Raw genomic sequence first — 19,402 nt, 5'->3', positions numbered from 1 at the left:
GTTTTCTTTTTAACCTTTTCTCTATTTACCTATTTTTTAAAATAATGAGTATGAATTATTCTTATAATGAGAAATAAAATCCCTTAAAAAATCATAACAATGACAAAGAAAATCTTTATAGTTCAGGTGGGTCAGATCTTTAAGAGTCAAGCAACCTGCTGAAAATCCTGAAGTCCCAGGATGTGTGACCTGACTTTCCCATCCAAACTTCCAAAACAAAACCTTGATCATGAAAGCTACTTCCATGGCTCGGCGAAGCTGAAGAGACCAGCAGCCCTGAGCAAGACATCCACTTGCCTGCTTCCCACCTCTCATTGCAAACAATTAGAGAAAATTAGCTCAGTAGGAAGCCCACCGCATGCTTTGCCAGCAGGAACCATTGCAGGATGGAAAGCATGTCACACAGGCATGTTGAACCACTTATTGAAGGCGGACAGTTAATCTGGCTTAATAAAGAGTGTATACACCCCTTCTATTGGCCCTCAGCCAGTCAACTAGTTTAGTCTGGATCTGAGAGCGGGGGAAAAAACATGCTCTTCATATTTGGAGTGGAAGGTCCTGAGTAACTATAAGTAGATGGCTTCTTTTGAAACTCAAACTGAGAGAGAAGCAAGGATGGGGATAGGTGACACATGTATTGTCCAGCCAAGGCCATGTTTCTACATCGTTCAGGTTGTACTCTGTCCACTGGGGGCACAAGCGCACCATGCTACCGGCACCCTGTGCCCAGCTACTTTCCATCTCAAAGTTTTCAAGACTTTCATAATTTCTATAGTATGATCCCCACTCTATTAAGTTAAAAGTTAACGAAGAATGGAATAAGTTTTCAGAAAAGAATGTTGTTTTCCTTAACTTCCACCTTAAAGCCTCAGAACATCCTTGAACTAATTTTGATTTACATAAGCTTTCATTGCACATCTGTGGTTTATACGTAATTGTTTTGAACCAGTTATTTTTTTCATTGTAATAAAACATACACAAAATTTACTCTTAACCATTTTTAAGTGTGCAGTTCAGTGGCATTAAGTACATTCACATTGTTGTGCAACCATCATCACTATCCATCCTCAGAACATTTTCATCATCCAAAACTGAATCCTCATATATATTAAACAATAACTCCCTGTTCTATCTCACCCTAGTCCTTAAGAACCATCCTTCTACTTTCTGTCTTTGTGAATTTGACTGCCCTAGGTACCTTGTATAACTGAATCACACAATATTTGTCCTTTTATGTCTAGCTCATTTCAATTAGTATGTTTCAAGTTGATCAAAAATTTTGAACAAAATCTCTTAAGTTGATAAGCCATCGTATATGGTAATACTCACTTATTTTTTAGATTCTTGAAATGTTATTACAAAGGTCTCACTTGACCAGAGCTTCCTTTGAACAGCCAGAAGCTTCTGAATTTGGACAGACACCCTCACAAAGTATGTATATTCCATGCAAAAAGAAGCGTCAGAAAGAATTTAGAAAACCACTTGGTGGAGATTCTGCAAAAGTTTGAATTAGATGAGTTTCAGACTCTCGTTTGACTCTAAAACCCTTGGACTTTTACAGACAAATACTTTTTTGTTTATTCATTTATTCACCTAGGTATCTGTCAGTGTTTACTGAGCACCTACTTCATGTAAATGTTGAACTTTGATGCAATGCGGTGAATGATGATATTGACTTGAATCTCCACCTCTTCAGTGCAGTCAGAAGTGTGGGCGCCACCCTAACAGTCTTGTTTCTGTTGCCAGGTGGCTGTCACTGCCTTGTAGTGTCAGGGAGGACTGCCAGTTACCTGTGTGCCTGACTGGAGTCTTGCTTCCAGTGGAGGGTTTCTTAGCTTTACCACTCTATATATCAATCAGTGAAACATAAAAGTCAAATGGCAGATCTGGGTACTGAGAGTAACTGTTAGAAACTGGTATTACCTAGAATATGATCAACAAATACCAAAGACTTTTGGAATTTGAATAGGTGTGCACAAACTATTCCTCTGCCACTTATTAACACTGTTATGATGAGCAAGTCACTTAAACTTTCTAAGCCTCCGTTTCTTTATCAATAAAATGGGGACAATGAATACCCATGCTACAGGAGCCTTGTAGGAATGAAATGAGTTATGTGCACAAAGCTTGGCACATATAAGGTATTATAAAATGTGAGGTCTTCTTGCAGGGTCTTCCTCAAAGACACCTAAGCTAACAACACAAAGGTAGCTCTGCAATAGGCCAGTCCTGTTCCTGAAAGCACCAAAATAAAGTTGGGCCATCTCCTGGGCTTCTTAAGATTTGCTGATTTGGAATAGGAAGAGCTTGCTTCAGAAGTAGCATCATGTTACTTTAAGGAAGAGAATTGACATTTTATCCATCAGCAAATAATTCCCAAAAGTTGTAAAAATAGGTTTAATCCAAAGAAAACACTGTCTCATCTGAGTGAGGAATAAGACCTGAGCATTTTGCTGGCTGGAGTTCATAACAGAGACCAGATCAGGACCTGTGAGTCCTGGGACCACTGATTTAGCTGCCACCTGCACGGCGCGGGGTGGTTGAGGAGCCCATCCAAGGAGGGACTCATGTATCCCCAGGAAGCAGGGTGGAGTTTGGTAACCCACAGAGAGCAATTGTTGACTGGGAAAGATCTACGCAGAGTAGTGAGTGTCACAGAAGCCAGCGGAAGGTAGGCAGACTGTTCCGGTGTCTCTGAGTGGTCTGTGGTGATGTGTCTACACGTGGGACTCTCCTGACCAAAGACTATGGGAAGATCGCACTTGTTATGGTAGCAAATACAGACAGGCTTTCTGAGATGGTGAGGTATTTATTTATCTTAGACATTCAAAAATGGACATTATTCCTCTAATCAGAAATGATGACCTCATGACCATGTCTGGAACCAGTCCAGATTTGCAAAAGTGAGTGGGGGTGGGGGGCTTAATTCTGGTTCCTAATTTTAGTTGCTTCAGATGAGGGCTGAGTTGGGTTTTAAATATATGAACAATATCTAATTCTTTTTTTGTTTGTTTTCTTGAATAATTGGGTTTTCTCAATTTCTTCCTAAATATTTCTTTCACTTATTTACTTATTCTGTTGCTGTTATTAACAATTAACTAGTTCTTATTTCTGTAAGATACCTTCATCCAAGACCTCTGAGAAGCAGACTCTAAAATAGGAAAAATGTGCAAGGATTTTATTAGGGAAAATGTCTTGAGAGAAAATTGGGAGGGAGCTGGAAAAGGCCTGGAGAGCTTCACACTACAATGCTAGTCTGATAATGAGAGAGGGATGGAAGGAAATTCGGAGGAAGAGTCTTTCACTGCTGTGCTAAATAAGCAAGGTTTGGCAAGAGTGTTGGGGGATCCTGGGGCCAAGGCTATCCTTAGGGGAACTCCCTGTGCCCCAGAAAGGAGCTGGTTTTAATGCCCCTGCCGTGTGCAGTAATTGTTGGAAGCGGCCTCTGGGAGGGGATGGCTCAGTAGATGCTGTGATGGAGCTCAGAGCACAGCCGCTGGGGTTTTTGGTGGATTTCATTTTCTGTAGTTGGAGGTCTTATGGTTACCAGAGAGGCAGGGTTTCTCGAACTTGGCACCACAGACATTTTGGACTGAATAACTATGTTGTGGGGGCTGCCCTGTGCATGTAGGGTGATTGGTAGCACCCCTGACCCCTACCAATTAGATTCCAGTGGCATCCTCCCAAGTCCCTTGGGGGGAAAATTGCTTCTAGTTGAGAAACATTAGACCAGGGGAATTTAAAGAAATTTGAAAAGGTTTCTTAGGAAAACTATAAAATCAGAGGAAAAGGAAAAACATAGATGGTTTAAACTATATGTGATCATTAAGAAAATAACTCAGCTGGAGAATTCAAACTGAACAAGACGATCCCATTACAACAATATGCCACTGAACTGATATTAATTTTTCTTCCAAGTGAAGTTTCTTGTCCTGAGATGAACTTAGAGTCAAATGTCTCACCTTAAATTTAAGTACACAAAAATAAGGTTTAAAAATTTAAATAGGTATTCTTTTAGCTTAATGTGTCATGTTGTAATGCAAGCAGACGTCACAATTACTGTTTTGAAGATGGATAAAAACACCTCAACTGCAATAGTGTACACACATTACAGTGACAGTATACGACGACTTCATATTTAGTTCAATAGTAACATATGTGTCAGGAATGGAAATTAAATTCAGGAATGAGGCAGATAAGGTTCCCAGAATCAAGCATCTCAGACTTGATTTTCACTAAATCATCAAATGGCCTTTGGCTTGCAGGATTCTGCGAAACCGTAAGTGCTCACACCCATACGGGTATTTGCACCTGGCCAGCAGAGCCAACCCCGTATTCATTTGAAGTGGTGCTGGGTGTGGCTGTTCCACCTAAGCATTACTTGGTCCCGACACAGTTATGCCTCACCTGGACGACTGCCATCACCTCCTCGCAGGCCTCTTACTTCTCCTTTGCTTCATTTTCTACAGAGCAGCAGAGTGAAAACAAGACACATCCCACTTCCCTTCTATTCAAGAGTCTCCAAGTCTTTCTATTTCCTCAGAATAAAGGCAGAATTCCTCAGAGTAAAGGCCTAAATCCTTGCTACTCAAAGCATGGCCTGGGGACCAAGCAGTAAGAGGATATCACCTGGGAAGTGTTTAAGAATTTAGACTCTGGGCCTGGCCCAGACCTACTGAGTCAGGGTCTGCCCTCAGGGTCTGCATTTTAACGATGTCCTTGGGTGATATGTGCATACAATGGAATTTGAGAAGCTCAGTCCACAAGCTCAGACCTGCAGTCACTTCTCCTATCTCAGTATCTCACCTCCCACTTCTCCCCTTTGTCCCCCTTGCTCACTCTTCTGTAGCTAGCTGGGGCTCTTGGAGACACTCAACTTGCCAACCATGTTCTAGGCCAAGGCTTTTTGCTTTTCCACACACTCTATCATTTCCTTCAGGTACCTGCTTTACTGTCACCTCACTTGAGAGGCTCACCTGACCATGGTGCTAAAAAGCCCCCCTGAACTCCCAACCCTGTCCTGCACAGGTCACTTCCCATCCAGGAATGCGCCTCATTTTAATTCAGAGTGTTCCTCTCCACCTGCCATTAGTATATATTCTTATTATCTGTCTCCAGGTTCATAATAACAAAGACTTTGTGTGTATCTGCTTACTGCTGAATCCCCAGACCCTAAAACAGTTCCTGCTACAAAGTAGGTTGTTAGAAGATCACTGTTGACCAAATGAGTAACACTAAATTGTACAGCCTCATGAAACATACTGCCTGGAAAAAAAGGGGACCCCAAGAAAACACAGAGGCTGGTGATCTTCTGATCACTGACCCTAGCCTGGCTGCCTCGTCTGACATCATGTGATGTTTTCTTCAAAGCCACCTAGAAATGAATTGGGACCAAAGGCAAGCATCTGGCTGTGGGATAGATTCTCTGCTCAGTCACAGGATAAGCCCAGATCAAGCAGAGCCTACAGGAACAGAGCCCGGAGCTGCCTCTCCCCTTCTGGCACAATGGAGGACGAGCTGTGCATTTCATTTAGATGATTTTTTTTTTTTAAGGGAAAATGGCCAATGTTTCCAAAATGCATGGATTTTTTTCTTTCCAGAGATAGACTAATCTTTACTACTTCTGAAAAGCAACCTGTTTATACATTTGCTGGAGGATTTGTCTGGAAAAACTTCATTTGACACATCTGGAGCAGATGGGCATGTTTTCTTTGGCTGCCTGTGGATATTTAAATAGGGTTTAAGATGGGGAAGATGGGAAAACTGAAGAGTCAGGTGGCTGGGAAAAGACTAGCATGCAATGTGAGAAAAGGAGCAGAATAAAATGCATAGCAGGCTAAATCATTAGAAATCTTTCACTTTCTTGCCCTATCAAAGCTTTGTTTGAATGTTAATGGGAAGAAAAAAAAAGGCTCAAGGGCAGATTAAGAGAGTACAGAGTTGAAGAACAATTTGTGTATAAAAACATTTTGCTCAAAGCTATTCTTGGGTCTTCTGAAACCCTGTAGCCTAGAGAACCATTAGAGAGAGAAAAAATCTCTCACCCACCCCACACTCACCCTAAACTCTCAATTTAAATGCAAACTTTTCATGCAAAGCATGGGTGTGTTGAGGATGAAGCCAGTTATACGAAGAGGTGTAGGGACACACCACATGTCTGTGAAAGCAACAATGAAAAGAACTGTATGGAGTGGAAAGCAGAGTGTGAGTGTAGCATTCAGCAAGGGGCTCTTGAACCCCATACTTATTTTAGTTACTGAAAGATGAAGGGATCATTAAGTGATTCATTATCATCGTCCTTATTCAGGTTTCCTGCTTGGGAATGATTTTTTCCCCCTCTATTTTTTTCCCAGCTATGTAAACAAATTGTAGGCATTTGGTGTTCAAGTGTATCATAAAAGAATTGAGACATTAATCCCCTCAATTATGGAGGAATAATGCTTAATTTTCACACAAAGCTATCAGTTAGGATGGGCATTGCTCTGTAGACAGATGACTTCAGATATAAACTATGGGTTACCTTTCATGTTCTAAAAAAATGCCAATGTAAACAAGTTTATTAGACAACAAATCCAACAAAATTCTGTAACTCTGAAAAACATCAATCTTTAAAGGGTCCCTCCCCCCCATTTCGGGTTCTTAAATTACTTAAAAAGCAATGTTCTCATAATTGCTAAGTTTTAAAAACAAACAGTAATATTTAGGGCTTTAAAATCAATTTGCATTGCCTCTCAAGATACTGCTTTTAAAAAAATGTTTCCAGCAACTAAAAGTTACCACCTGACTCTTAAATCTCTCGAACCTTGCTTTAATTAAGCACTGAGCAAACAAAAGCAACTGTTCCCTGCAATTACACAGCGATGCTCTCAGTTTAGGTCACCAAGACACTTCTTCCCGAAAATGTACCTTCTGCTTTTTTTTTTTTTAAATAATAAATAACTTCTAGTAACAGCAAGCAAGAATAAACAAGTCATGGTGATTTACAAATAAAGTAGATGGCACCTTTATGTCTCTCTTTGGAAGATATCCTGGCATTTTTGTTCTTTTTTTTTTAAATTGTTTTTGTGCCAGAAAAAAATAACTGCAAATATTCCAAAAGATGAGAGGGGGTTGGGAACCTCAAAGCATTTCTAAATTGTTTCCAAAAACTTTAAATGATGAGTTTGGGGACTAGCAAAGACAGAAAGAAAAACAAATCTAAATCTGCCCCACAACCACAAAGCACATATGCAACTCATAGCAGAGGATGTGTGCATGCATATATATGAGGGTGGTGGGGGGGGAGGATTTGGCCACAACCAGGCCGATAACATGCTTAATCAAAGGGTTTATCATTCTGCCCCTACGGATTTTCTCTTATAACTTTGGCAAATTTATGGAGAAACGAACGCAAATTCAGCCAACTTATTCTGGACTCTATCAACAGGTTCATTATTTTGTCAATCAAAATGCAACTCTCTAGCCCTCTGAACTTTGAAAAATATGCTTCCTTTCAATAGAAAGTGTGCTTATCAACCTTTTCTCCCACCAAATAATTTGATAAAAGTCCCAATAAATGTTTCTAGTTTGGACAAGGAAACACTGATTTATTTTATGGGGAACCACTAATATCTTGGACATATAACAAGAATTACCCCCTGAAACACAGTCCAAAAGGTATAATGACATTTTGACCCCCTGGGACACAAAGGCAGGGTAAGTTACAGGCCAATTTATGAAGCAGAAGTCTACCTTCAGTGAACTTTCATCGCTCCTTCCGAGCCTCTTGCCTCCAGCAGCCCAGCACCCATCTCTAAGTCTATTACAATCTTCTACAGTGAGTGTCCTCTCAGCTGTCTCCTCGCACCTGCCTCATATAGAAGTGTACCTGTCTGTGCACCGCTCCCTCAGCATCCTGCTTTCTGACACTGGCCAGTGCAATTGACCCTAACAAAGACCTTTCCAGCTAGTATTCAGATAATAGGTCCCTATTCCAGGAAAAGTTAAAGTTTATTAGAAACTTGAAAACACAATGCTCTAATCTGAGTGAGTGAGTGAGTGAGTGAGTGAATGAATGAAAGACTGAAATTTACTTACCAAGGCAGGCTGATGGGAGAAAAAGGCCCTTTCAGTCAGCCCTTTAAATAATGCCATTGCCTAGACTGCCTCTGTGCCCAGTTAGTGTGTGAATGGATCCTGTTCTGATGATGCTTGTGGGACCTGTTCTCATACTCCTTAAGTCTGTGTTGCTCTCAGAGAGCTCCTATGACCCCAGGAGCATGAATGTAGATGAGAGCACATATGAAGAGACTTGTGCTGCTGACCGATCCCCAAATTCAAGATGGCTCTGAGTTTTCAGGAGCAGACTGGGGATAAGTCCACCCAAAAATCCATAGTGCAGGAGAGGTGTCTGCAAGTGCCCCTGAGCGACACACTGCTGGTGTAGATCCCGCCAGTGTGAAATTCCAACAAATTAAGGACTATTTGTCCACATTTGAATGAAAGAATGAAAGGCTTGCAATGAACATAATAACATGCTTGACAAATTTTTACACGCAGCAAAAGGAGTGTTTTTTCATAATAAAGAATTTACTGGACTTTGAGAATTTGTGTGGTAGTTAGTGCCCAGTCTCTTCTCTTCTATGCTTGCTTCTCAGCTATGAATTTTCATATCCTTGGGTCAGGCCCTCAGTCCTCAAACTTCTGTTTCTGAAACCACACTTAAATAATCTATTGTTAATCATGTTTGAAAATGCTTGATGGAGCAACTAGTCAGGGTTTGATGTGAAAATGCAATCTCTATCTTTAGTTGTACTTTTCCAACTTTTGAGAAAAATATTTTAGCCTATGGCCAATATATTCATACCATTTCTGGAAACTTCTTTGATTTAGAAAGACCTAGTCTTGGTGCAGGGATAAAAAGGAAAAGAGAAAAAGTAAGATTGTGAAGAGAGGGAAAAAGGCAAAAAAGTTTCAAAAAAAAGCCCCAAACACATTTCACTTATTTTATAGTTAGCTAGAACTGGTCTTACTCTCAAACAAAAAGACTTGCAATTGGCTTTAATTTAAAAGACCAGAAGAAAAATAAAATCAAGGGTGGTAAGGAGAGACAGAATATCTTTGACAAAGAACTAGATTAGGCTGATAAATATTTAACAACCATATCACAATTAAAAAAAAAAAGATAAAGAAGGGATAAATACTACTCATTTGTAGCATTTGTAGATTGATTTCTAACATTTGCCAATTTCTGTGGTGTAAATGCTCCCAATATGACCAATTTCAAGCAACCAACAGGATGTCACTGAAGGTGTGTTACAAAGAAACACATGTAATTGGCTTTTGAGGGGCAGTGCAAGTCGGCTCTTGCCTATTGCTTAAGACCAAAGTTAACTTGGCCCTTTAGGTTGAAATTGGTAAACCCAAAGAAACAGCAGAGGGCATTTCGAGGTGATGTGTTGAAATGTCACTCTGTAACATTTATCAAAAACGTTTTCAAACAATGTCCCTTTTTTGAAGATGAAGTTTTGTATTTCCCTACTTTTGTCTTAAGTATTTGTGTGAGTTTGTACCATCCGCTGTTATGCTTACCTCCCAATTTTAAATAGCGTATGTATTTTTTTATTTCATTTTAGTGGTATATAAAAATGAGAAGTTACAAATTAAATACATAAACTGAGGAAAACAGTGATGTTGCTTATATTCTACATAATTCTGCTCAGAGTGTGGGATGGCCCTTCCTGATGGCTTAGGTAATTACCATTATTTTTTTATTACTGGTCCTTCATGACTCTACACTATATACATACACACTATTAATAGATGAACTTAATAAAATATCTTATTACCTTAAATTCACTGGGCATACAAACCAGACCAGTTAGCATTTTTATTTACATGCAATCTTTTCTTTATTTTACTCTGATGTCTCATAGTATATTAAAATTTTCAGGATCACAGTGGCATTTAACATAATGATGGATTTTGTGTTTAACATGAGTATTCACAAAATATTTCCAGATTGTTACGTGTGTATATGTATGTATGAAAAACAGATGTTATATTTCTTTATAAGCCCCAAATGTTAATAATTTGTGAGAGATAGAAGAACAAGAACTCTGGATATAAATTACACTGTAATGACTTCTACTCCATATGCTACTAAAGCGATGGTCATTATACTGCTCTTCATGCAAAAGATGTATTTTGTTGTTAAAAAAAAAAACCTTCATCACGAGTAAAATAAACAATAAGAGGGGTCTTCAACAAATACTTGTTTCTACTTATCTGCTTGAATTAATGAGTCAACGAATTATTTGATGTGTTGAGAAGAAATCTGCTTCTTTTGCTTCCCATTGGCATGGGTTATGACCTCGCTAAGTAAACTCACACTTTTCCCACTAGTTTCACTTCAAAAACTTAACTGGCTTTACCTAGATAGTTCCTCTTCCTTTCTGCATGACCAGATCATAGAAATTCCAGCACCAGATCATCGTTCCCACTGGGGCCTGGCTCTAGGAGGTATAGGAAAGCACAGGGATGCACAGGGAAGCCTGCATACCATCACTGCTCCACATGGAGCTAGACGCTCAATGCTACAGTGAGACAGAATGTGAGACCACAGCAGATCAAAAGCATTACCTCTGGGAAAATAGCATAAACAGGACGAAATGGAAAGTGTTCATATTTCTCAGGTGTTCACAACATTTTTAGAATTAGTATACAAAGACATGATCTATAGTTGCTAGAATTTAGAACTATTACCTCTAGCACTGGTCAGCCTAGTTAAAAATATCTTTGCACTCCTTTATTTCCACAAAAACAGTCTTTTACATTTTTGACAAGATATTTACAAGTAGAGACAAAAGGAGTGTTTGACAAGTATTTAAGAGATATCAGCATCTATGATACTATGGCAGTAATAGGTATTTTTAAAATAATGAACTATTTAATTATTCTTTATCTTATTTATCAAAATAATAACTAATTTCTCAGACAGTACTGATATAGTTTTGCTTTGTTTTTTAAAAAATCTTTAAGCTAGTTGGCCACATAACACATTATAAAATTTTAGCTAAATAATTTTGACCTTTCTTAATATGACTCTAGTGTAGTGTTACTAAAATTGAGACTATTTTTTAACATTTCACTTTCTTATAACTAATTATATGGGAACTAGCTCTACATTCAATCTTGAATATGTAAAAGAATATTTAGGTAATATGAAAGAAACTGGAAAACAGAGTTTAATAGAATGTTTACCAACTTTATCACACTGTTGAAAATTAAAGTTTTATTCCTAAAGTAACAATAATATAAAGCTAGTACCTGCAAGAAAATTGAGATATTAGAAGAAAGTTAAGTCCAGTATTGACTTAATAACAAGAGGTTAGTCTTATGTGTATTACCCAGCACCATTACTTTCTCTGTTTAAACAACCAAAACTAAACATATTAAATGAAAGACTATTTATTTCTTATTGATTTTCACTGGTGATCCTTTGATGTTGTGTTTGTCCACAAAAATATTTGATGATCTTCTATGTTCAATGGCTGGGCTTTGATGAGGTTTCTCCTTTCTTTTAAGTTCTTGGAATCCTGAATTCTCAGAACCAACACTTCGTATCTTAGTGTTTTCTAGATTGCACCATGTCCCTAAGGTCTGTACTTCAAAGCCTTATTTTGCCATTCATCATCAAAATCATGAGCATCACTTTCATTCATACTGATGAATTCTTGATTGACCTCTTCATCTCCAGTCTTGTTCTTTGACTTTTTAATGACATAAGCTCAGTTGTGAAGATGATGACCAACAGCTTTTTTTTCTAGTCCCCTGTCAGAATCTCTCAATGCTCTCCAAGTTTCCTTTATTCCTTCTGGAGCCTGGCAGGTTTGAGTTGAGGCCTGGAAAACCTTTCATGGTTCATCTCGTACTTTGGATTAAATTATAACTGAGAGAGAACTAAATGAATGTCTATCTGTATCCACCGAAAGGTGATTTTTTTTTTTTTTGCATATATACTGTTTTGCATATTTAACACCATTCGGTCCATTGCCTGAAAAGGGTTGACATCTGTACGAGTCAAGAAATTTTTGCTATCATCACATCCTGTATGATTATGACCTCTTCCTCTACCATCAGAGATGCTGAGCAAGTTTCTTCCAAAGGCTTCAGAACAACTTATCATCTATCACATATTTTCTGAGTGCAATAAAAGAATCACAGTCTTGATGTGACCTGTTCTTTATACTCTTAGTTATAGAAGTTCTGTCCAGCTAGTCCTCAGTGGTTCTCCAGATTGATTGTTCTATAATTTAAATTTAAATGTAATTTTAATGCACTCATGGGAGGAGGCAGGCACAGCATTTACTTACTTTGCCATCATGAACAGAACTCAGTAAACAGGCATGTTTAATAAATATGTAGGAAAGGAAAGAAGGAAGAAAGGGAAGGAGGGAGGAAAAGAGGGAGAGAGGGAGGAAAGGATAAATTATCATGTGAAATTTTTAAGTTTCTCAAGTAATTGGATAATGAATATGGTTCTGTGAACTAAGTCAGTCTCCAAGTCTTGTAGACTATTTAATCAAATGTGTAGTTCAGACCTGTCATTTAGGTGGTATTCTAATGCCACCATGCCCTGGCTATGTCTTACTCTCTGCTCGCTTTAAGACTTTAGGGCAAATCACAGGGCTGGTCAAATCACAGACCCCAAAAAGACTTGTTGAATGGATTATTGATCCCTAGTACCACACACTAAAATTCAAGATAGAATGTGTGTAGAAACTGCAGCAGGGAAATTTTGAGGAGCCCTGAAATACTGTTAAAGATGGACTTCTAAGGAACTACTCTGTAAAGTTTCTGTTTTCTAAAAACCTTTCTAACAATCCCCTGTACCACGGTTAAACTTAAATACACACACACCCATGTACACACACACACATGCACGTGTGCGTGCACACACACACACACACACACACACACACACGAGAAGAGCAGAAGTGATCAGCATCCTGCAAGTTTGAATTTATCTCTGATACCCAGAATCTGAGGAAATAAAAAAAATAAAGCAATTTGACATGAATCATCACTATCCACATAGTATCCATAGATATCATTGGGAAACAAATCTATTTTCCAGGACTGATAATTGTTTTTACTTTTAGGAGGCTGGACACAGTTTAACTGAGTCCTTTGCTTAGGGTCTCACAAGGCTGCGACCAAGGTATTAGGGCTGCAGTCTCATTTGAGGCTCAGCTAGGGTAGGATCTGCTTCCAGGGTCATTCATTCCTACTGTGGGAAGAATTCACTCCTTTGCTGGCTCTCATCTAGAGGCTGTCCTCTATTAATGAAGTCACTCATAGTTCCTAGCCATGTACAGTTCTCCAACATAGCCAACAGCTTCCTCGAAGCAAATAAAGAAAGAAGAGACTCCCGCTGGATGCACCCTAAACTTTAATGTAATATAATCAAGTAATTGCACACATGTAACTACATGTATCTGGACTATATTGTAGTATTCTATCAGTCAGAAACAACTCAAACTCCCGGCTCCCCTTCAAGTGGTAGGCCTCACGCGAGGGAGTGAACACCAAGGGTGAGGGATCACAGGGACCGTTTTCAGAGCCCGTTCACCTCAGGAAGCAAGAATCTCGAGCTGCCCCCTCCAAAATACCTCAGTAATATTCTTCATGTTCTTCTATGAAACTGTTATGCAAAGAGAAGTGTGACACAATTAAGGGATGAACATTAGCCACATTTTAGGAAATCAGGGAAAAAAATAAGCAGAATTATTTATAGACAAAATTATTTAAGTTATCCATAAACAAAAGCTGAACAGAAACCAAAACAGAGTGTCGCAATACATATTTCTTATGTAATCCTGTGCGACATAGATTGAGGGGATTCTTGACCCCTTATGATAATGGGTCCATGAAAGCTGCACTTGTTCTTCATTTAGAATAAGATGTTTGGACTAATGTTTTTCTTTTACATCCAAAGGGAGTATCATTTTTATTCTTAATTATGTTTGATATACCATGTTCCTCTAATGAAAGATCAGTTTCTTCTTTGCATTTGGTAAATAAGAGCTCATTTTAAAAGGTACAACTACATCTAAGCCAGGAAGGAAAGCTTATTAATTCAATTGCCATATCTTTGGTGGCATTAAATGTCCCACTTCTCCAAAGAGCAGTGAATTTCGAGCTCTCATAGCCATGCTCAAACCACACTATCCTCTTCAATGAGATCACAACATGTGGCTTACAGACTATTTTTTGGGACACATCTTTTACATTGTGTTGAGAAGAATGTCTTTTCAAGAATTACTATTCTCTCCCTAATTTTGGGCTAGAATGTTATGCTGTGATGGTCTTCAGATCTATAGATATACAGGGTTTGTTTGTTTTTTTAACAATAAGATCTTATCGAGCTAAAACACTATCATGTTTGCATGTCCTAAAAGCACGTAACCTGAATGCTTCTTACTACTTTTTATTTACTCGGGCTGACAGCCTTTTCTGTTTTAGACAGCGCCTTTCTTCAATGTTTGTCTCCCCAAACCTGGGGAGCTATCTTCCCTAAACCATCCAAACTACATCCGTGAATCTTTTAAGAGAATCAAAAGTCAGGATAAATCATCATGGGCTCTGTCCTTTTGACGATCTGAGACAAACCTGTTAAATATTGCATTAACTCTTCTCAGACTTCATTTACAAAAGGCTTACTGCAAGAGCTTACTTGCTAACTTAGGGACCAGAAAGTAACTTCACTTCCAAAAAGTAAGCATTCCCTCCTGTCACTGGTGGGACTAATCTTTTTGGTTGTTAGTTTCATATTTTATAAAGTTTTCAAATCAAAATCCAAGGACTTCTTTCTATTCCTACACAGCACTGTATGCCATTGTCTTTGTGAAAATATCATTTACACATTGTTCAGACTTTCCTTCTAAAAGGTTATATATAGACTTATACGGATGAGATATTAGTGTTTCTTTTATGCTGAGACATTTTAATGGTACCTTACATTTTATTTTAAAAGATCACTGAAGTTACTAAATGTGGCTTTGATAAAGCTGTTTAGCTAATGTTCATTGACAATTCTAGTAGACAGAGGGGGAAAAAATCCCTCATTGCCCCATGGTAGTGCACACATATACTTTTCAAGAATCTATTAGTGAAAGGATTTGTTCTTTTGACCACCAGATTCTCTTATCCTGTATTTCCCCTAACCTTTTCCTTTGCAAGTCTGGGCAGCCTTCAAGGCCCCATTCATATGACACTTCCTCCATGAAGTCTTTCCAAATTTCACCATTCAGCATCCTTCTTTTTTCCGTGATCTTAAAATATTATTTTGGAACCACTATTAGAGCATTCATTTCATTCTCATTCACATCACACTTCATTTTTTTATGTCTTTTCCAAGTGATTCGTAAGTCCAGTGACAACAGCATTCCACTTATGTTTTCTCTGTTTCACCACAGTGCATTGCAAGTTGTACATTATAATTATCCAAATAAGAAACATCTCTCTGGTTTTTATTATCATGGAATGTTGTGCAGTGTCGACCACACAAAACAAATTGGTTTATGTTTTAAAGCAACTTTGAATCTTGTAGTCAATCAGGTTTCCCCTCTTTGCTTTGCTTTCTAGGAAGCTTGATTTACATTTAGGCTTTCCTACAGAATTTGAGGGCCTAGGTTTCTGTGTGCTTATCTCTCTTCTGGCTTTAACGTTTTCTTTCCTTTTTTTTTTAATTTTTATTTTTAACTCATTTTTCTTCAAAGAAATTCAGTTAGTTACATTAACTTTACATGTATGTATTTTCGTGACTACTTTAAATCAATTGTGCAATGGCACCCAGTATTTAAAAATAAGCACGTAATCAGATACCTAATCAATTGTTACTGAATTAAATTTAAGGCATTTATCAGACAAATTCTTCTTATGCAGGAGTTATTCTGTGGCTGTTTTAACTTCAGAAAAACAGTAATTAGTAAAGGATGCCAACCTTTGAAAATAAAAAAATAGACTTATTTCCATATGAATTTTTTTTTCTTTGACCACATTATTACTAGAATGACAGATAACAGGCAGGCAAGTATGGTTCTATCGTTGGTTTTAAATTCTGTTTTCTTATGTCTAAAATGTGTTGGAGTGGGTGTTTAAAATTCTCTAAATCCTCCTCCACTTCTAACATTATGGGATTCCTAAACACCCTTGGCTCTCCACTTCTCTGTCTATGTTGACACAGCCATAGAACATCAGGGAGGAGGTCTGAAAGTTGAAATAAATCTTTCAGGCCCTTAATTTTCTGCATTGGTTTAGATTTCTAGACTGATGACAAATTAAGAAAGAGCTGCTTGGAGAATTTGACAGTGTAGATTTACATGTGGCCCACCATGATAATCTCACAATTTTTTGAAGCTTCATAGTCATATGAGTATGTGGATGGAGGAAAAAAATGAAAAAAAGTGAATACATATTCAGAGAATAAAACATAAAAACAGTTAAATGATTTTAAGGACATCTTTTCCATTAATAACTAGTCATTTAACTTGAAAGTCTTAGGGGAAAAAATTTGTTGAGAAAGACAAGGCAAGACAGATGAAGAAGAAATAATAAATAAAAAATGAATGTCAGACAATGGTAGCTAGATGTAGGGCACCTGTAGTGAGAATGAAATTCTATCATAATTTCTTCTCCTACATTCTCCCAGTGCCCTATACATGAGTGCACATCCTGAGAATGTCAGAAAGGAAGGCCATGTTCTAGGACATTTAGTACATAGCAATGAAGTATCTGTGATCTATTTATGAACTGTGTGACCTTGAGTTGTTTCCTAGTTGACTCAGATTATCGTCTGTGACATGAAGATAGTAATAATACTTATCTCACAGCATAGGGATGCTATAAAGGTTACACACAATGAGATGATACATTTACAATGCAGAGTGCAGTGTCTGTCATTCATTCATTTATTCATTTAATACATACTTACTGAGCACCTACTTTGCAGCAAGTGCTAATCTAGATACTTAGAGTATATCTTTAAATAAAACAGATAAATATTCCTACCTGTGTGAAGGCTCTGTTGTAAGTAGGAATTAACTGTGGCTAATTAACAGAACCAATTAATGAGTGGCCCAGGGGAGGGTGTGTCATGTACAAGTTTGATGTTCCCTATCATGGGACTGAGTGAAGAGGAGTTGGAAAGATATCTGTTGGGAAGGCCAAGGGCCTCTTAGCTTGGCAAATTGTCTCATGTTGTGGCATATGCAGGATTTGGTCAGCTTATTATTTGGATATTAACTAAGCTATTCATACATATTGTTTAGTATTTTTTTTTATGATTAGAAGGAAAAGCAATGCACAAACAAAATAAAATAAACCATTTACAAAATAGGAAAGCTTACTAGTTTAGAACTCTGAATTCACATGACAAACATAACTTTTCCCCCCATGTTTCAAATTTATATCTCTGAAACTTAAGGTAATATTCTTTGTAACAAGCTTTACAATCAAGGGTGTATAAGTGTATAAAATATTTGACAATATTTACTTTATACAGAGTGAATTAAAAAAAAAAAAAACCCTACATACCTTTTCAAAAGGAAACATGTCTTATAGAAGAGATATAAAATGATGGGTCTACAGTCAGGTGTTTATAGTTCCAGAGCTGCAATCAGCCACAGAACTGCTAGTGCTTTATGGAAAACCCTGAAAACTCTACTTCTGATACTCGTTTTCACAAATTCAGCTGTTGTTTGGTCTCCTTTCTCTCTAAATGCAAGTCAGATTTCCTCTACATTCACTGTACATAACTATTTAATTGGAGGTTGTGTTGAAAATTCTTAGTAAGAGGCAGTCCTAACTATACAAGAAACTAAGACAGACACAGGATTTAGTATTGTGTATTCCCAGTTTAGGGGTTTTGATAAATATTCTAATTTCCCAGGTGTTAACGGGTTTTCAGAGTTACTACTATTTGTTAAACAATACTGTGTTATAAGCCTTCCAAGTGCCAGGTGGTTAATTCTCACAGCAATCTTGCATGTTAGTAATAATAATTCTCCTCTGTTACAGATAGAGAACAATTATAGAAAAGTTCTGTAACTTTCTCAAGTCTGTAAGTCACAGAGCTACAGCTTGAACTCAAGCCATGTGACTCCAAAACTAAGGTTCAAAGTTGTATCTAAATGATGCTAAGGGCACTGTGGGCCTAGGGGCATGAAGCCCATTTTGTCCAGATAGGCTTAATAATGATGGTAAAGGAAATAATATTCCATGAGGGAAAGCTATTAAAACATTTAATATTCATCACAAATTATGACATGTATATATCTATACTCAGACATGTGTCCCAAGCCAGGAGATATAAAATCCAGAGTTCATTTTTGTTTCTGAAATGGAAATGTCTAAGTCAATCTTTTCTGGCCTTGACGGCCCAATACTGCGGAGGTTTTAAATGCACAGATTTGGTCCCCACTCCCAAGAGATTCCTATTCAATAAATCTTGGGTGAGGAATAAGCGTGTGCATTTTATAAACATTCATCAGATGAACCTGGTGTATAGTCAAAGTTGAAATGTAAAAACTTAAGGATATTTAATAGTCAATGATAATTCGAACCTTGCCCACTTCATCAGTAGTGTCTATCTAAAAAGGCTACAAAAAAAAAAAAAAAAAAAAAAAAAACCTCCTATGTTGAATTAGTAGCCCTTCTATTTGCAATATTAGGTAAAGACACACACATAAACACACAACATACACAGTGACAGGAACGTAGATAGAGGTCTTGATTTACCACCATTTAAAATCATCATGTATCAATGTAACGTGCCGTCGGTTAGATCTAGGAATAGGAAAAGGTAATAGTGAAAAAAACTGGTGAAATTCGAATGAAGTCTAAAGTTCTGTTAATAGTATTGTACTGATGTTGATTTCGTAGTTTTGACAAGTGTACCATGCTTGTGTAAATTTTTAACATTAGAGAAAGCTGGGTGAAGAGTATATGGGAACTCTGTGTGTTCTTTGCAACTTCAATGCAAATCTAAGATCGTTCTAAGATAAAAGTTTTTTAAAAATTGTATCTAAGTACAAAAATATTGAAGTGTTATTTCCATTTTCTGAGTTATGAAGTACATCCTAAGGTGGTCAAAAGCATTAAGTTTCTTTCTTCCATAACCTGGATTGTTAGGAACAATGAGGAAGGCAGAGACAAAGCAGGAAATAAAGGTCAGGAGGGGCAAAAAGATAAGGAAAGCACCCAGGGTCACTGGAATCTGGGAGAACCCAGCCCAAGGCAGGTGCTGGAGGCCACATAAAGCTTCCCTGAATGATAGAGATGATGCTGATTCTTTGAGAGATTTCGCTTTGCTGACTGTTTTATATTATGTATAGCAGCAAACGGCTGAATGATTTTGGCA

General features: G+C 37.7%; 1 protein-coding gene and 1 pseudogene across 4 annotated transcripts in view; both read right to left on the bottom strand.

Moving 5' to 3' along the window:
• NRG1 (neuregulin 1) overlaps positions 1-19,402 on the bottom strand; it is a 942,448-nt gene that overhangs the window by 393,052 nt on the left and 529,994 nt on the right. The gene's annotated exons all lie outside the window — the stretch shown is intronic.
• Positions 8,168-12,190, bottom strand: LOC107505815 (annotated as a pseudogene).

This window comes from Rousettus aegyptiacus, unplaced genomic scaffold (assembly GCF_014176215.1).
Source record: "Rousettus aegyptiacus isolate mRouAeg1 unplaced genomic scaffold, mRouAeg1.p scaffold_m13_p_11, whole genome shotgun sequence".
Lineage (NCBI taxonomy): Eukaryota > Metazoa > Chordata > Mammalia > Chiroptera > Pteropodidae > Rousettus > Rousettus aegyptiacus.
This window is presented reverse-complemented; position numbering and strand designations above follow the sequence as displayed.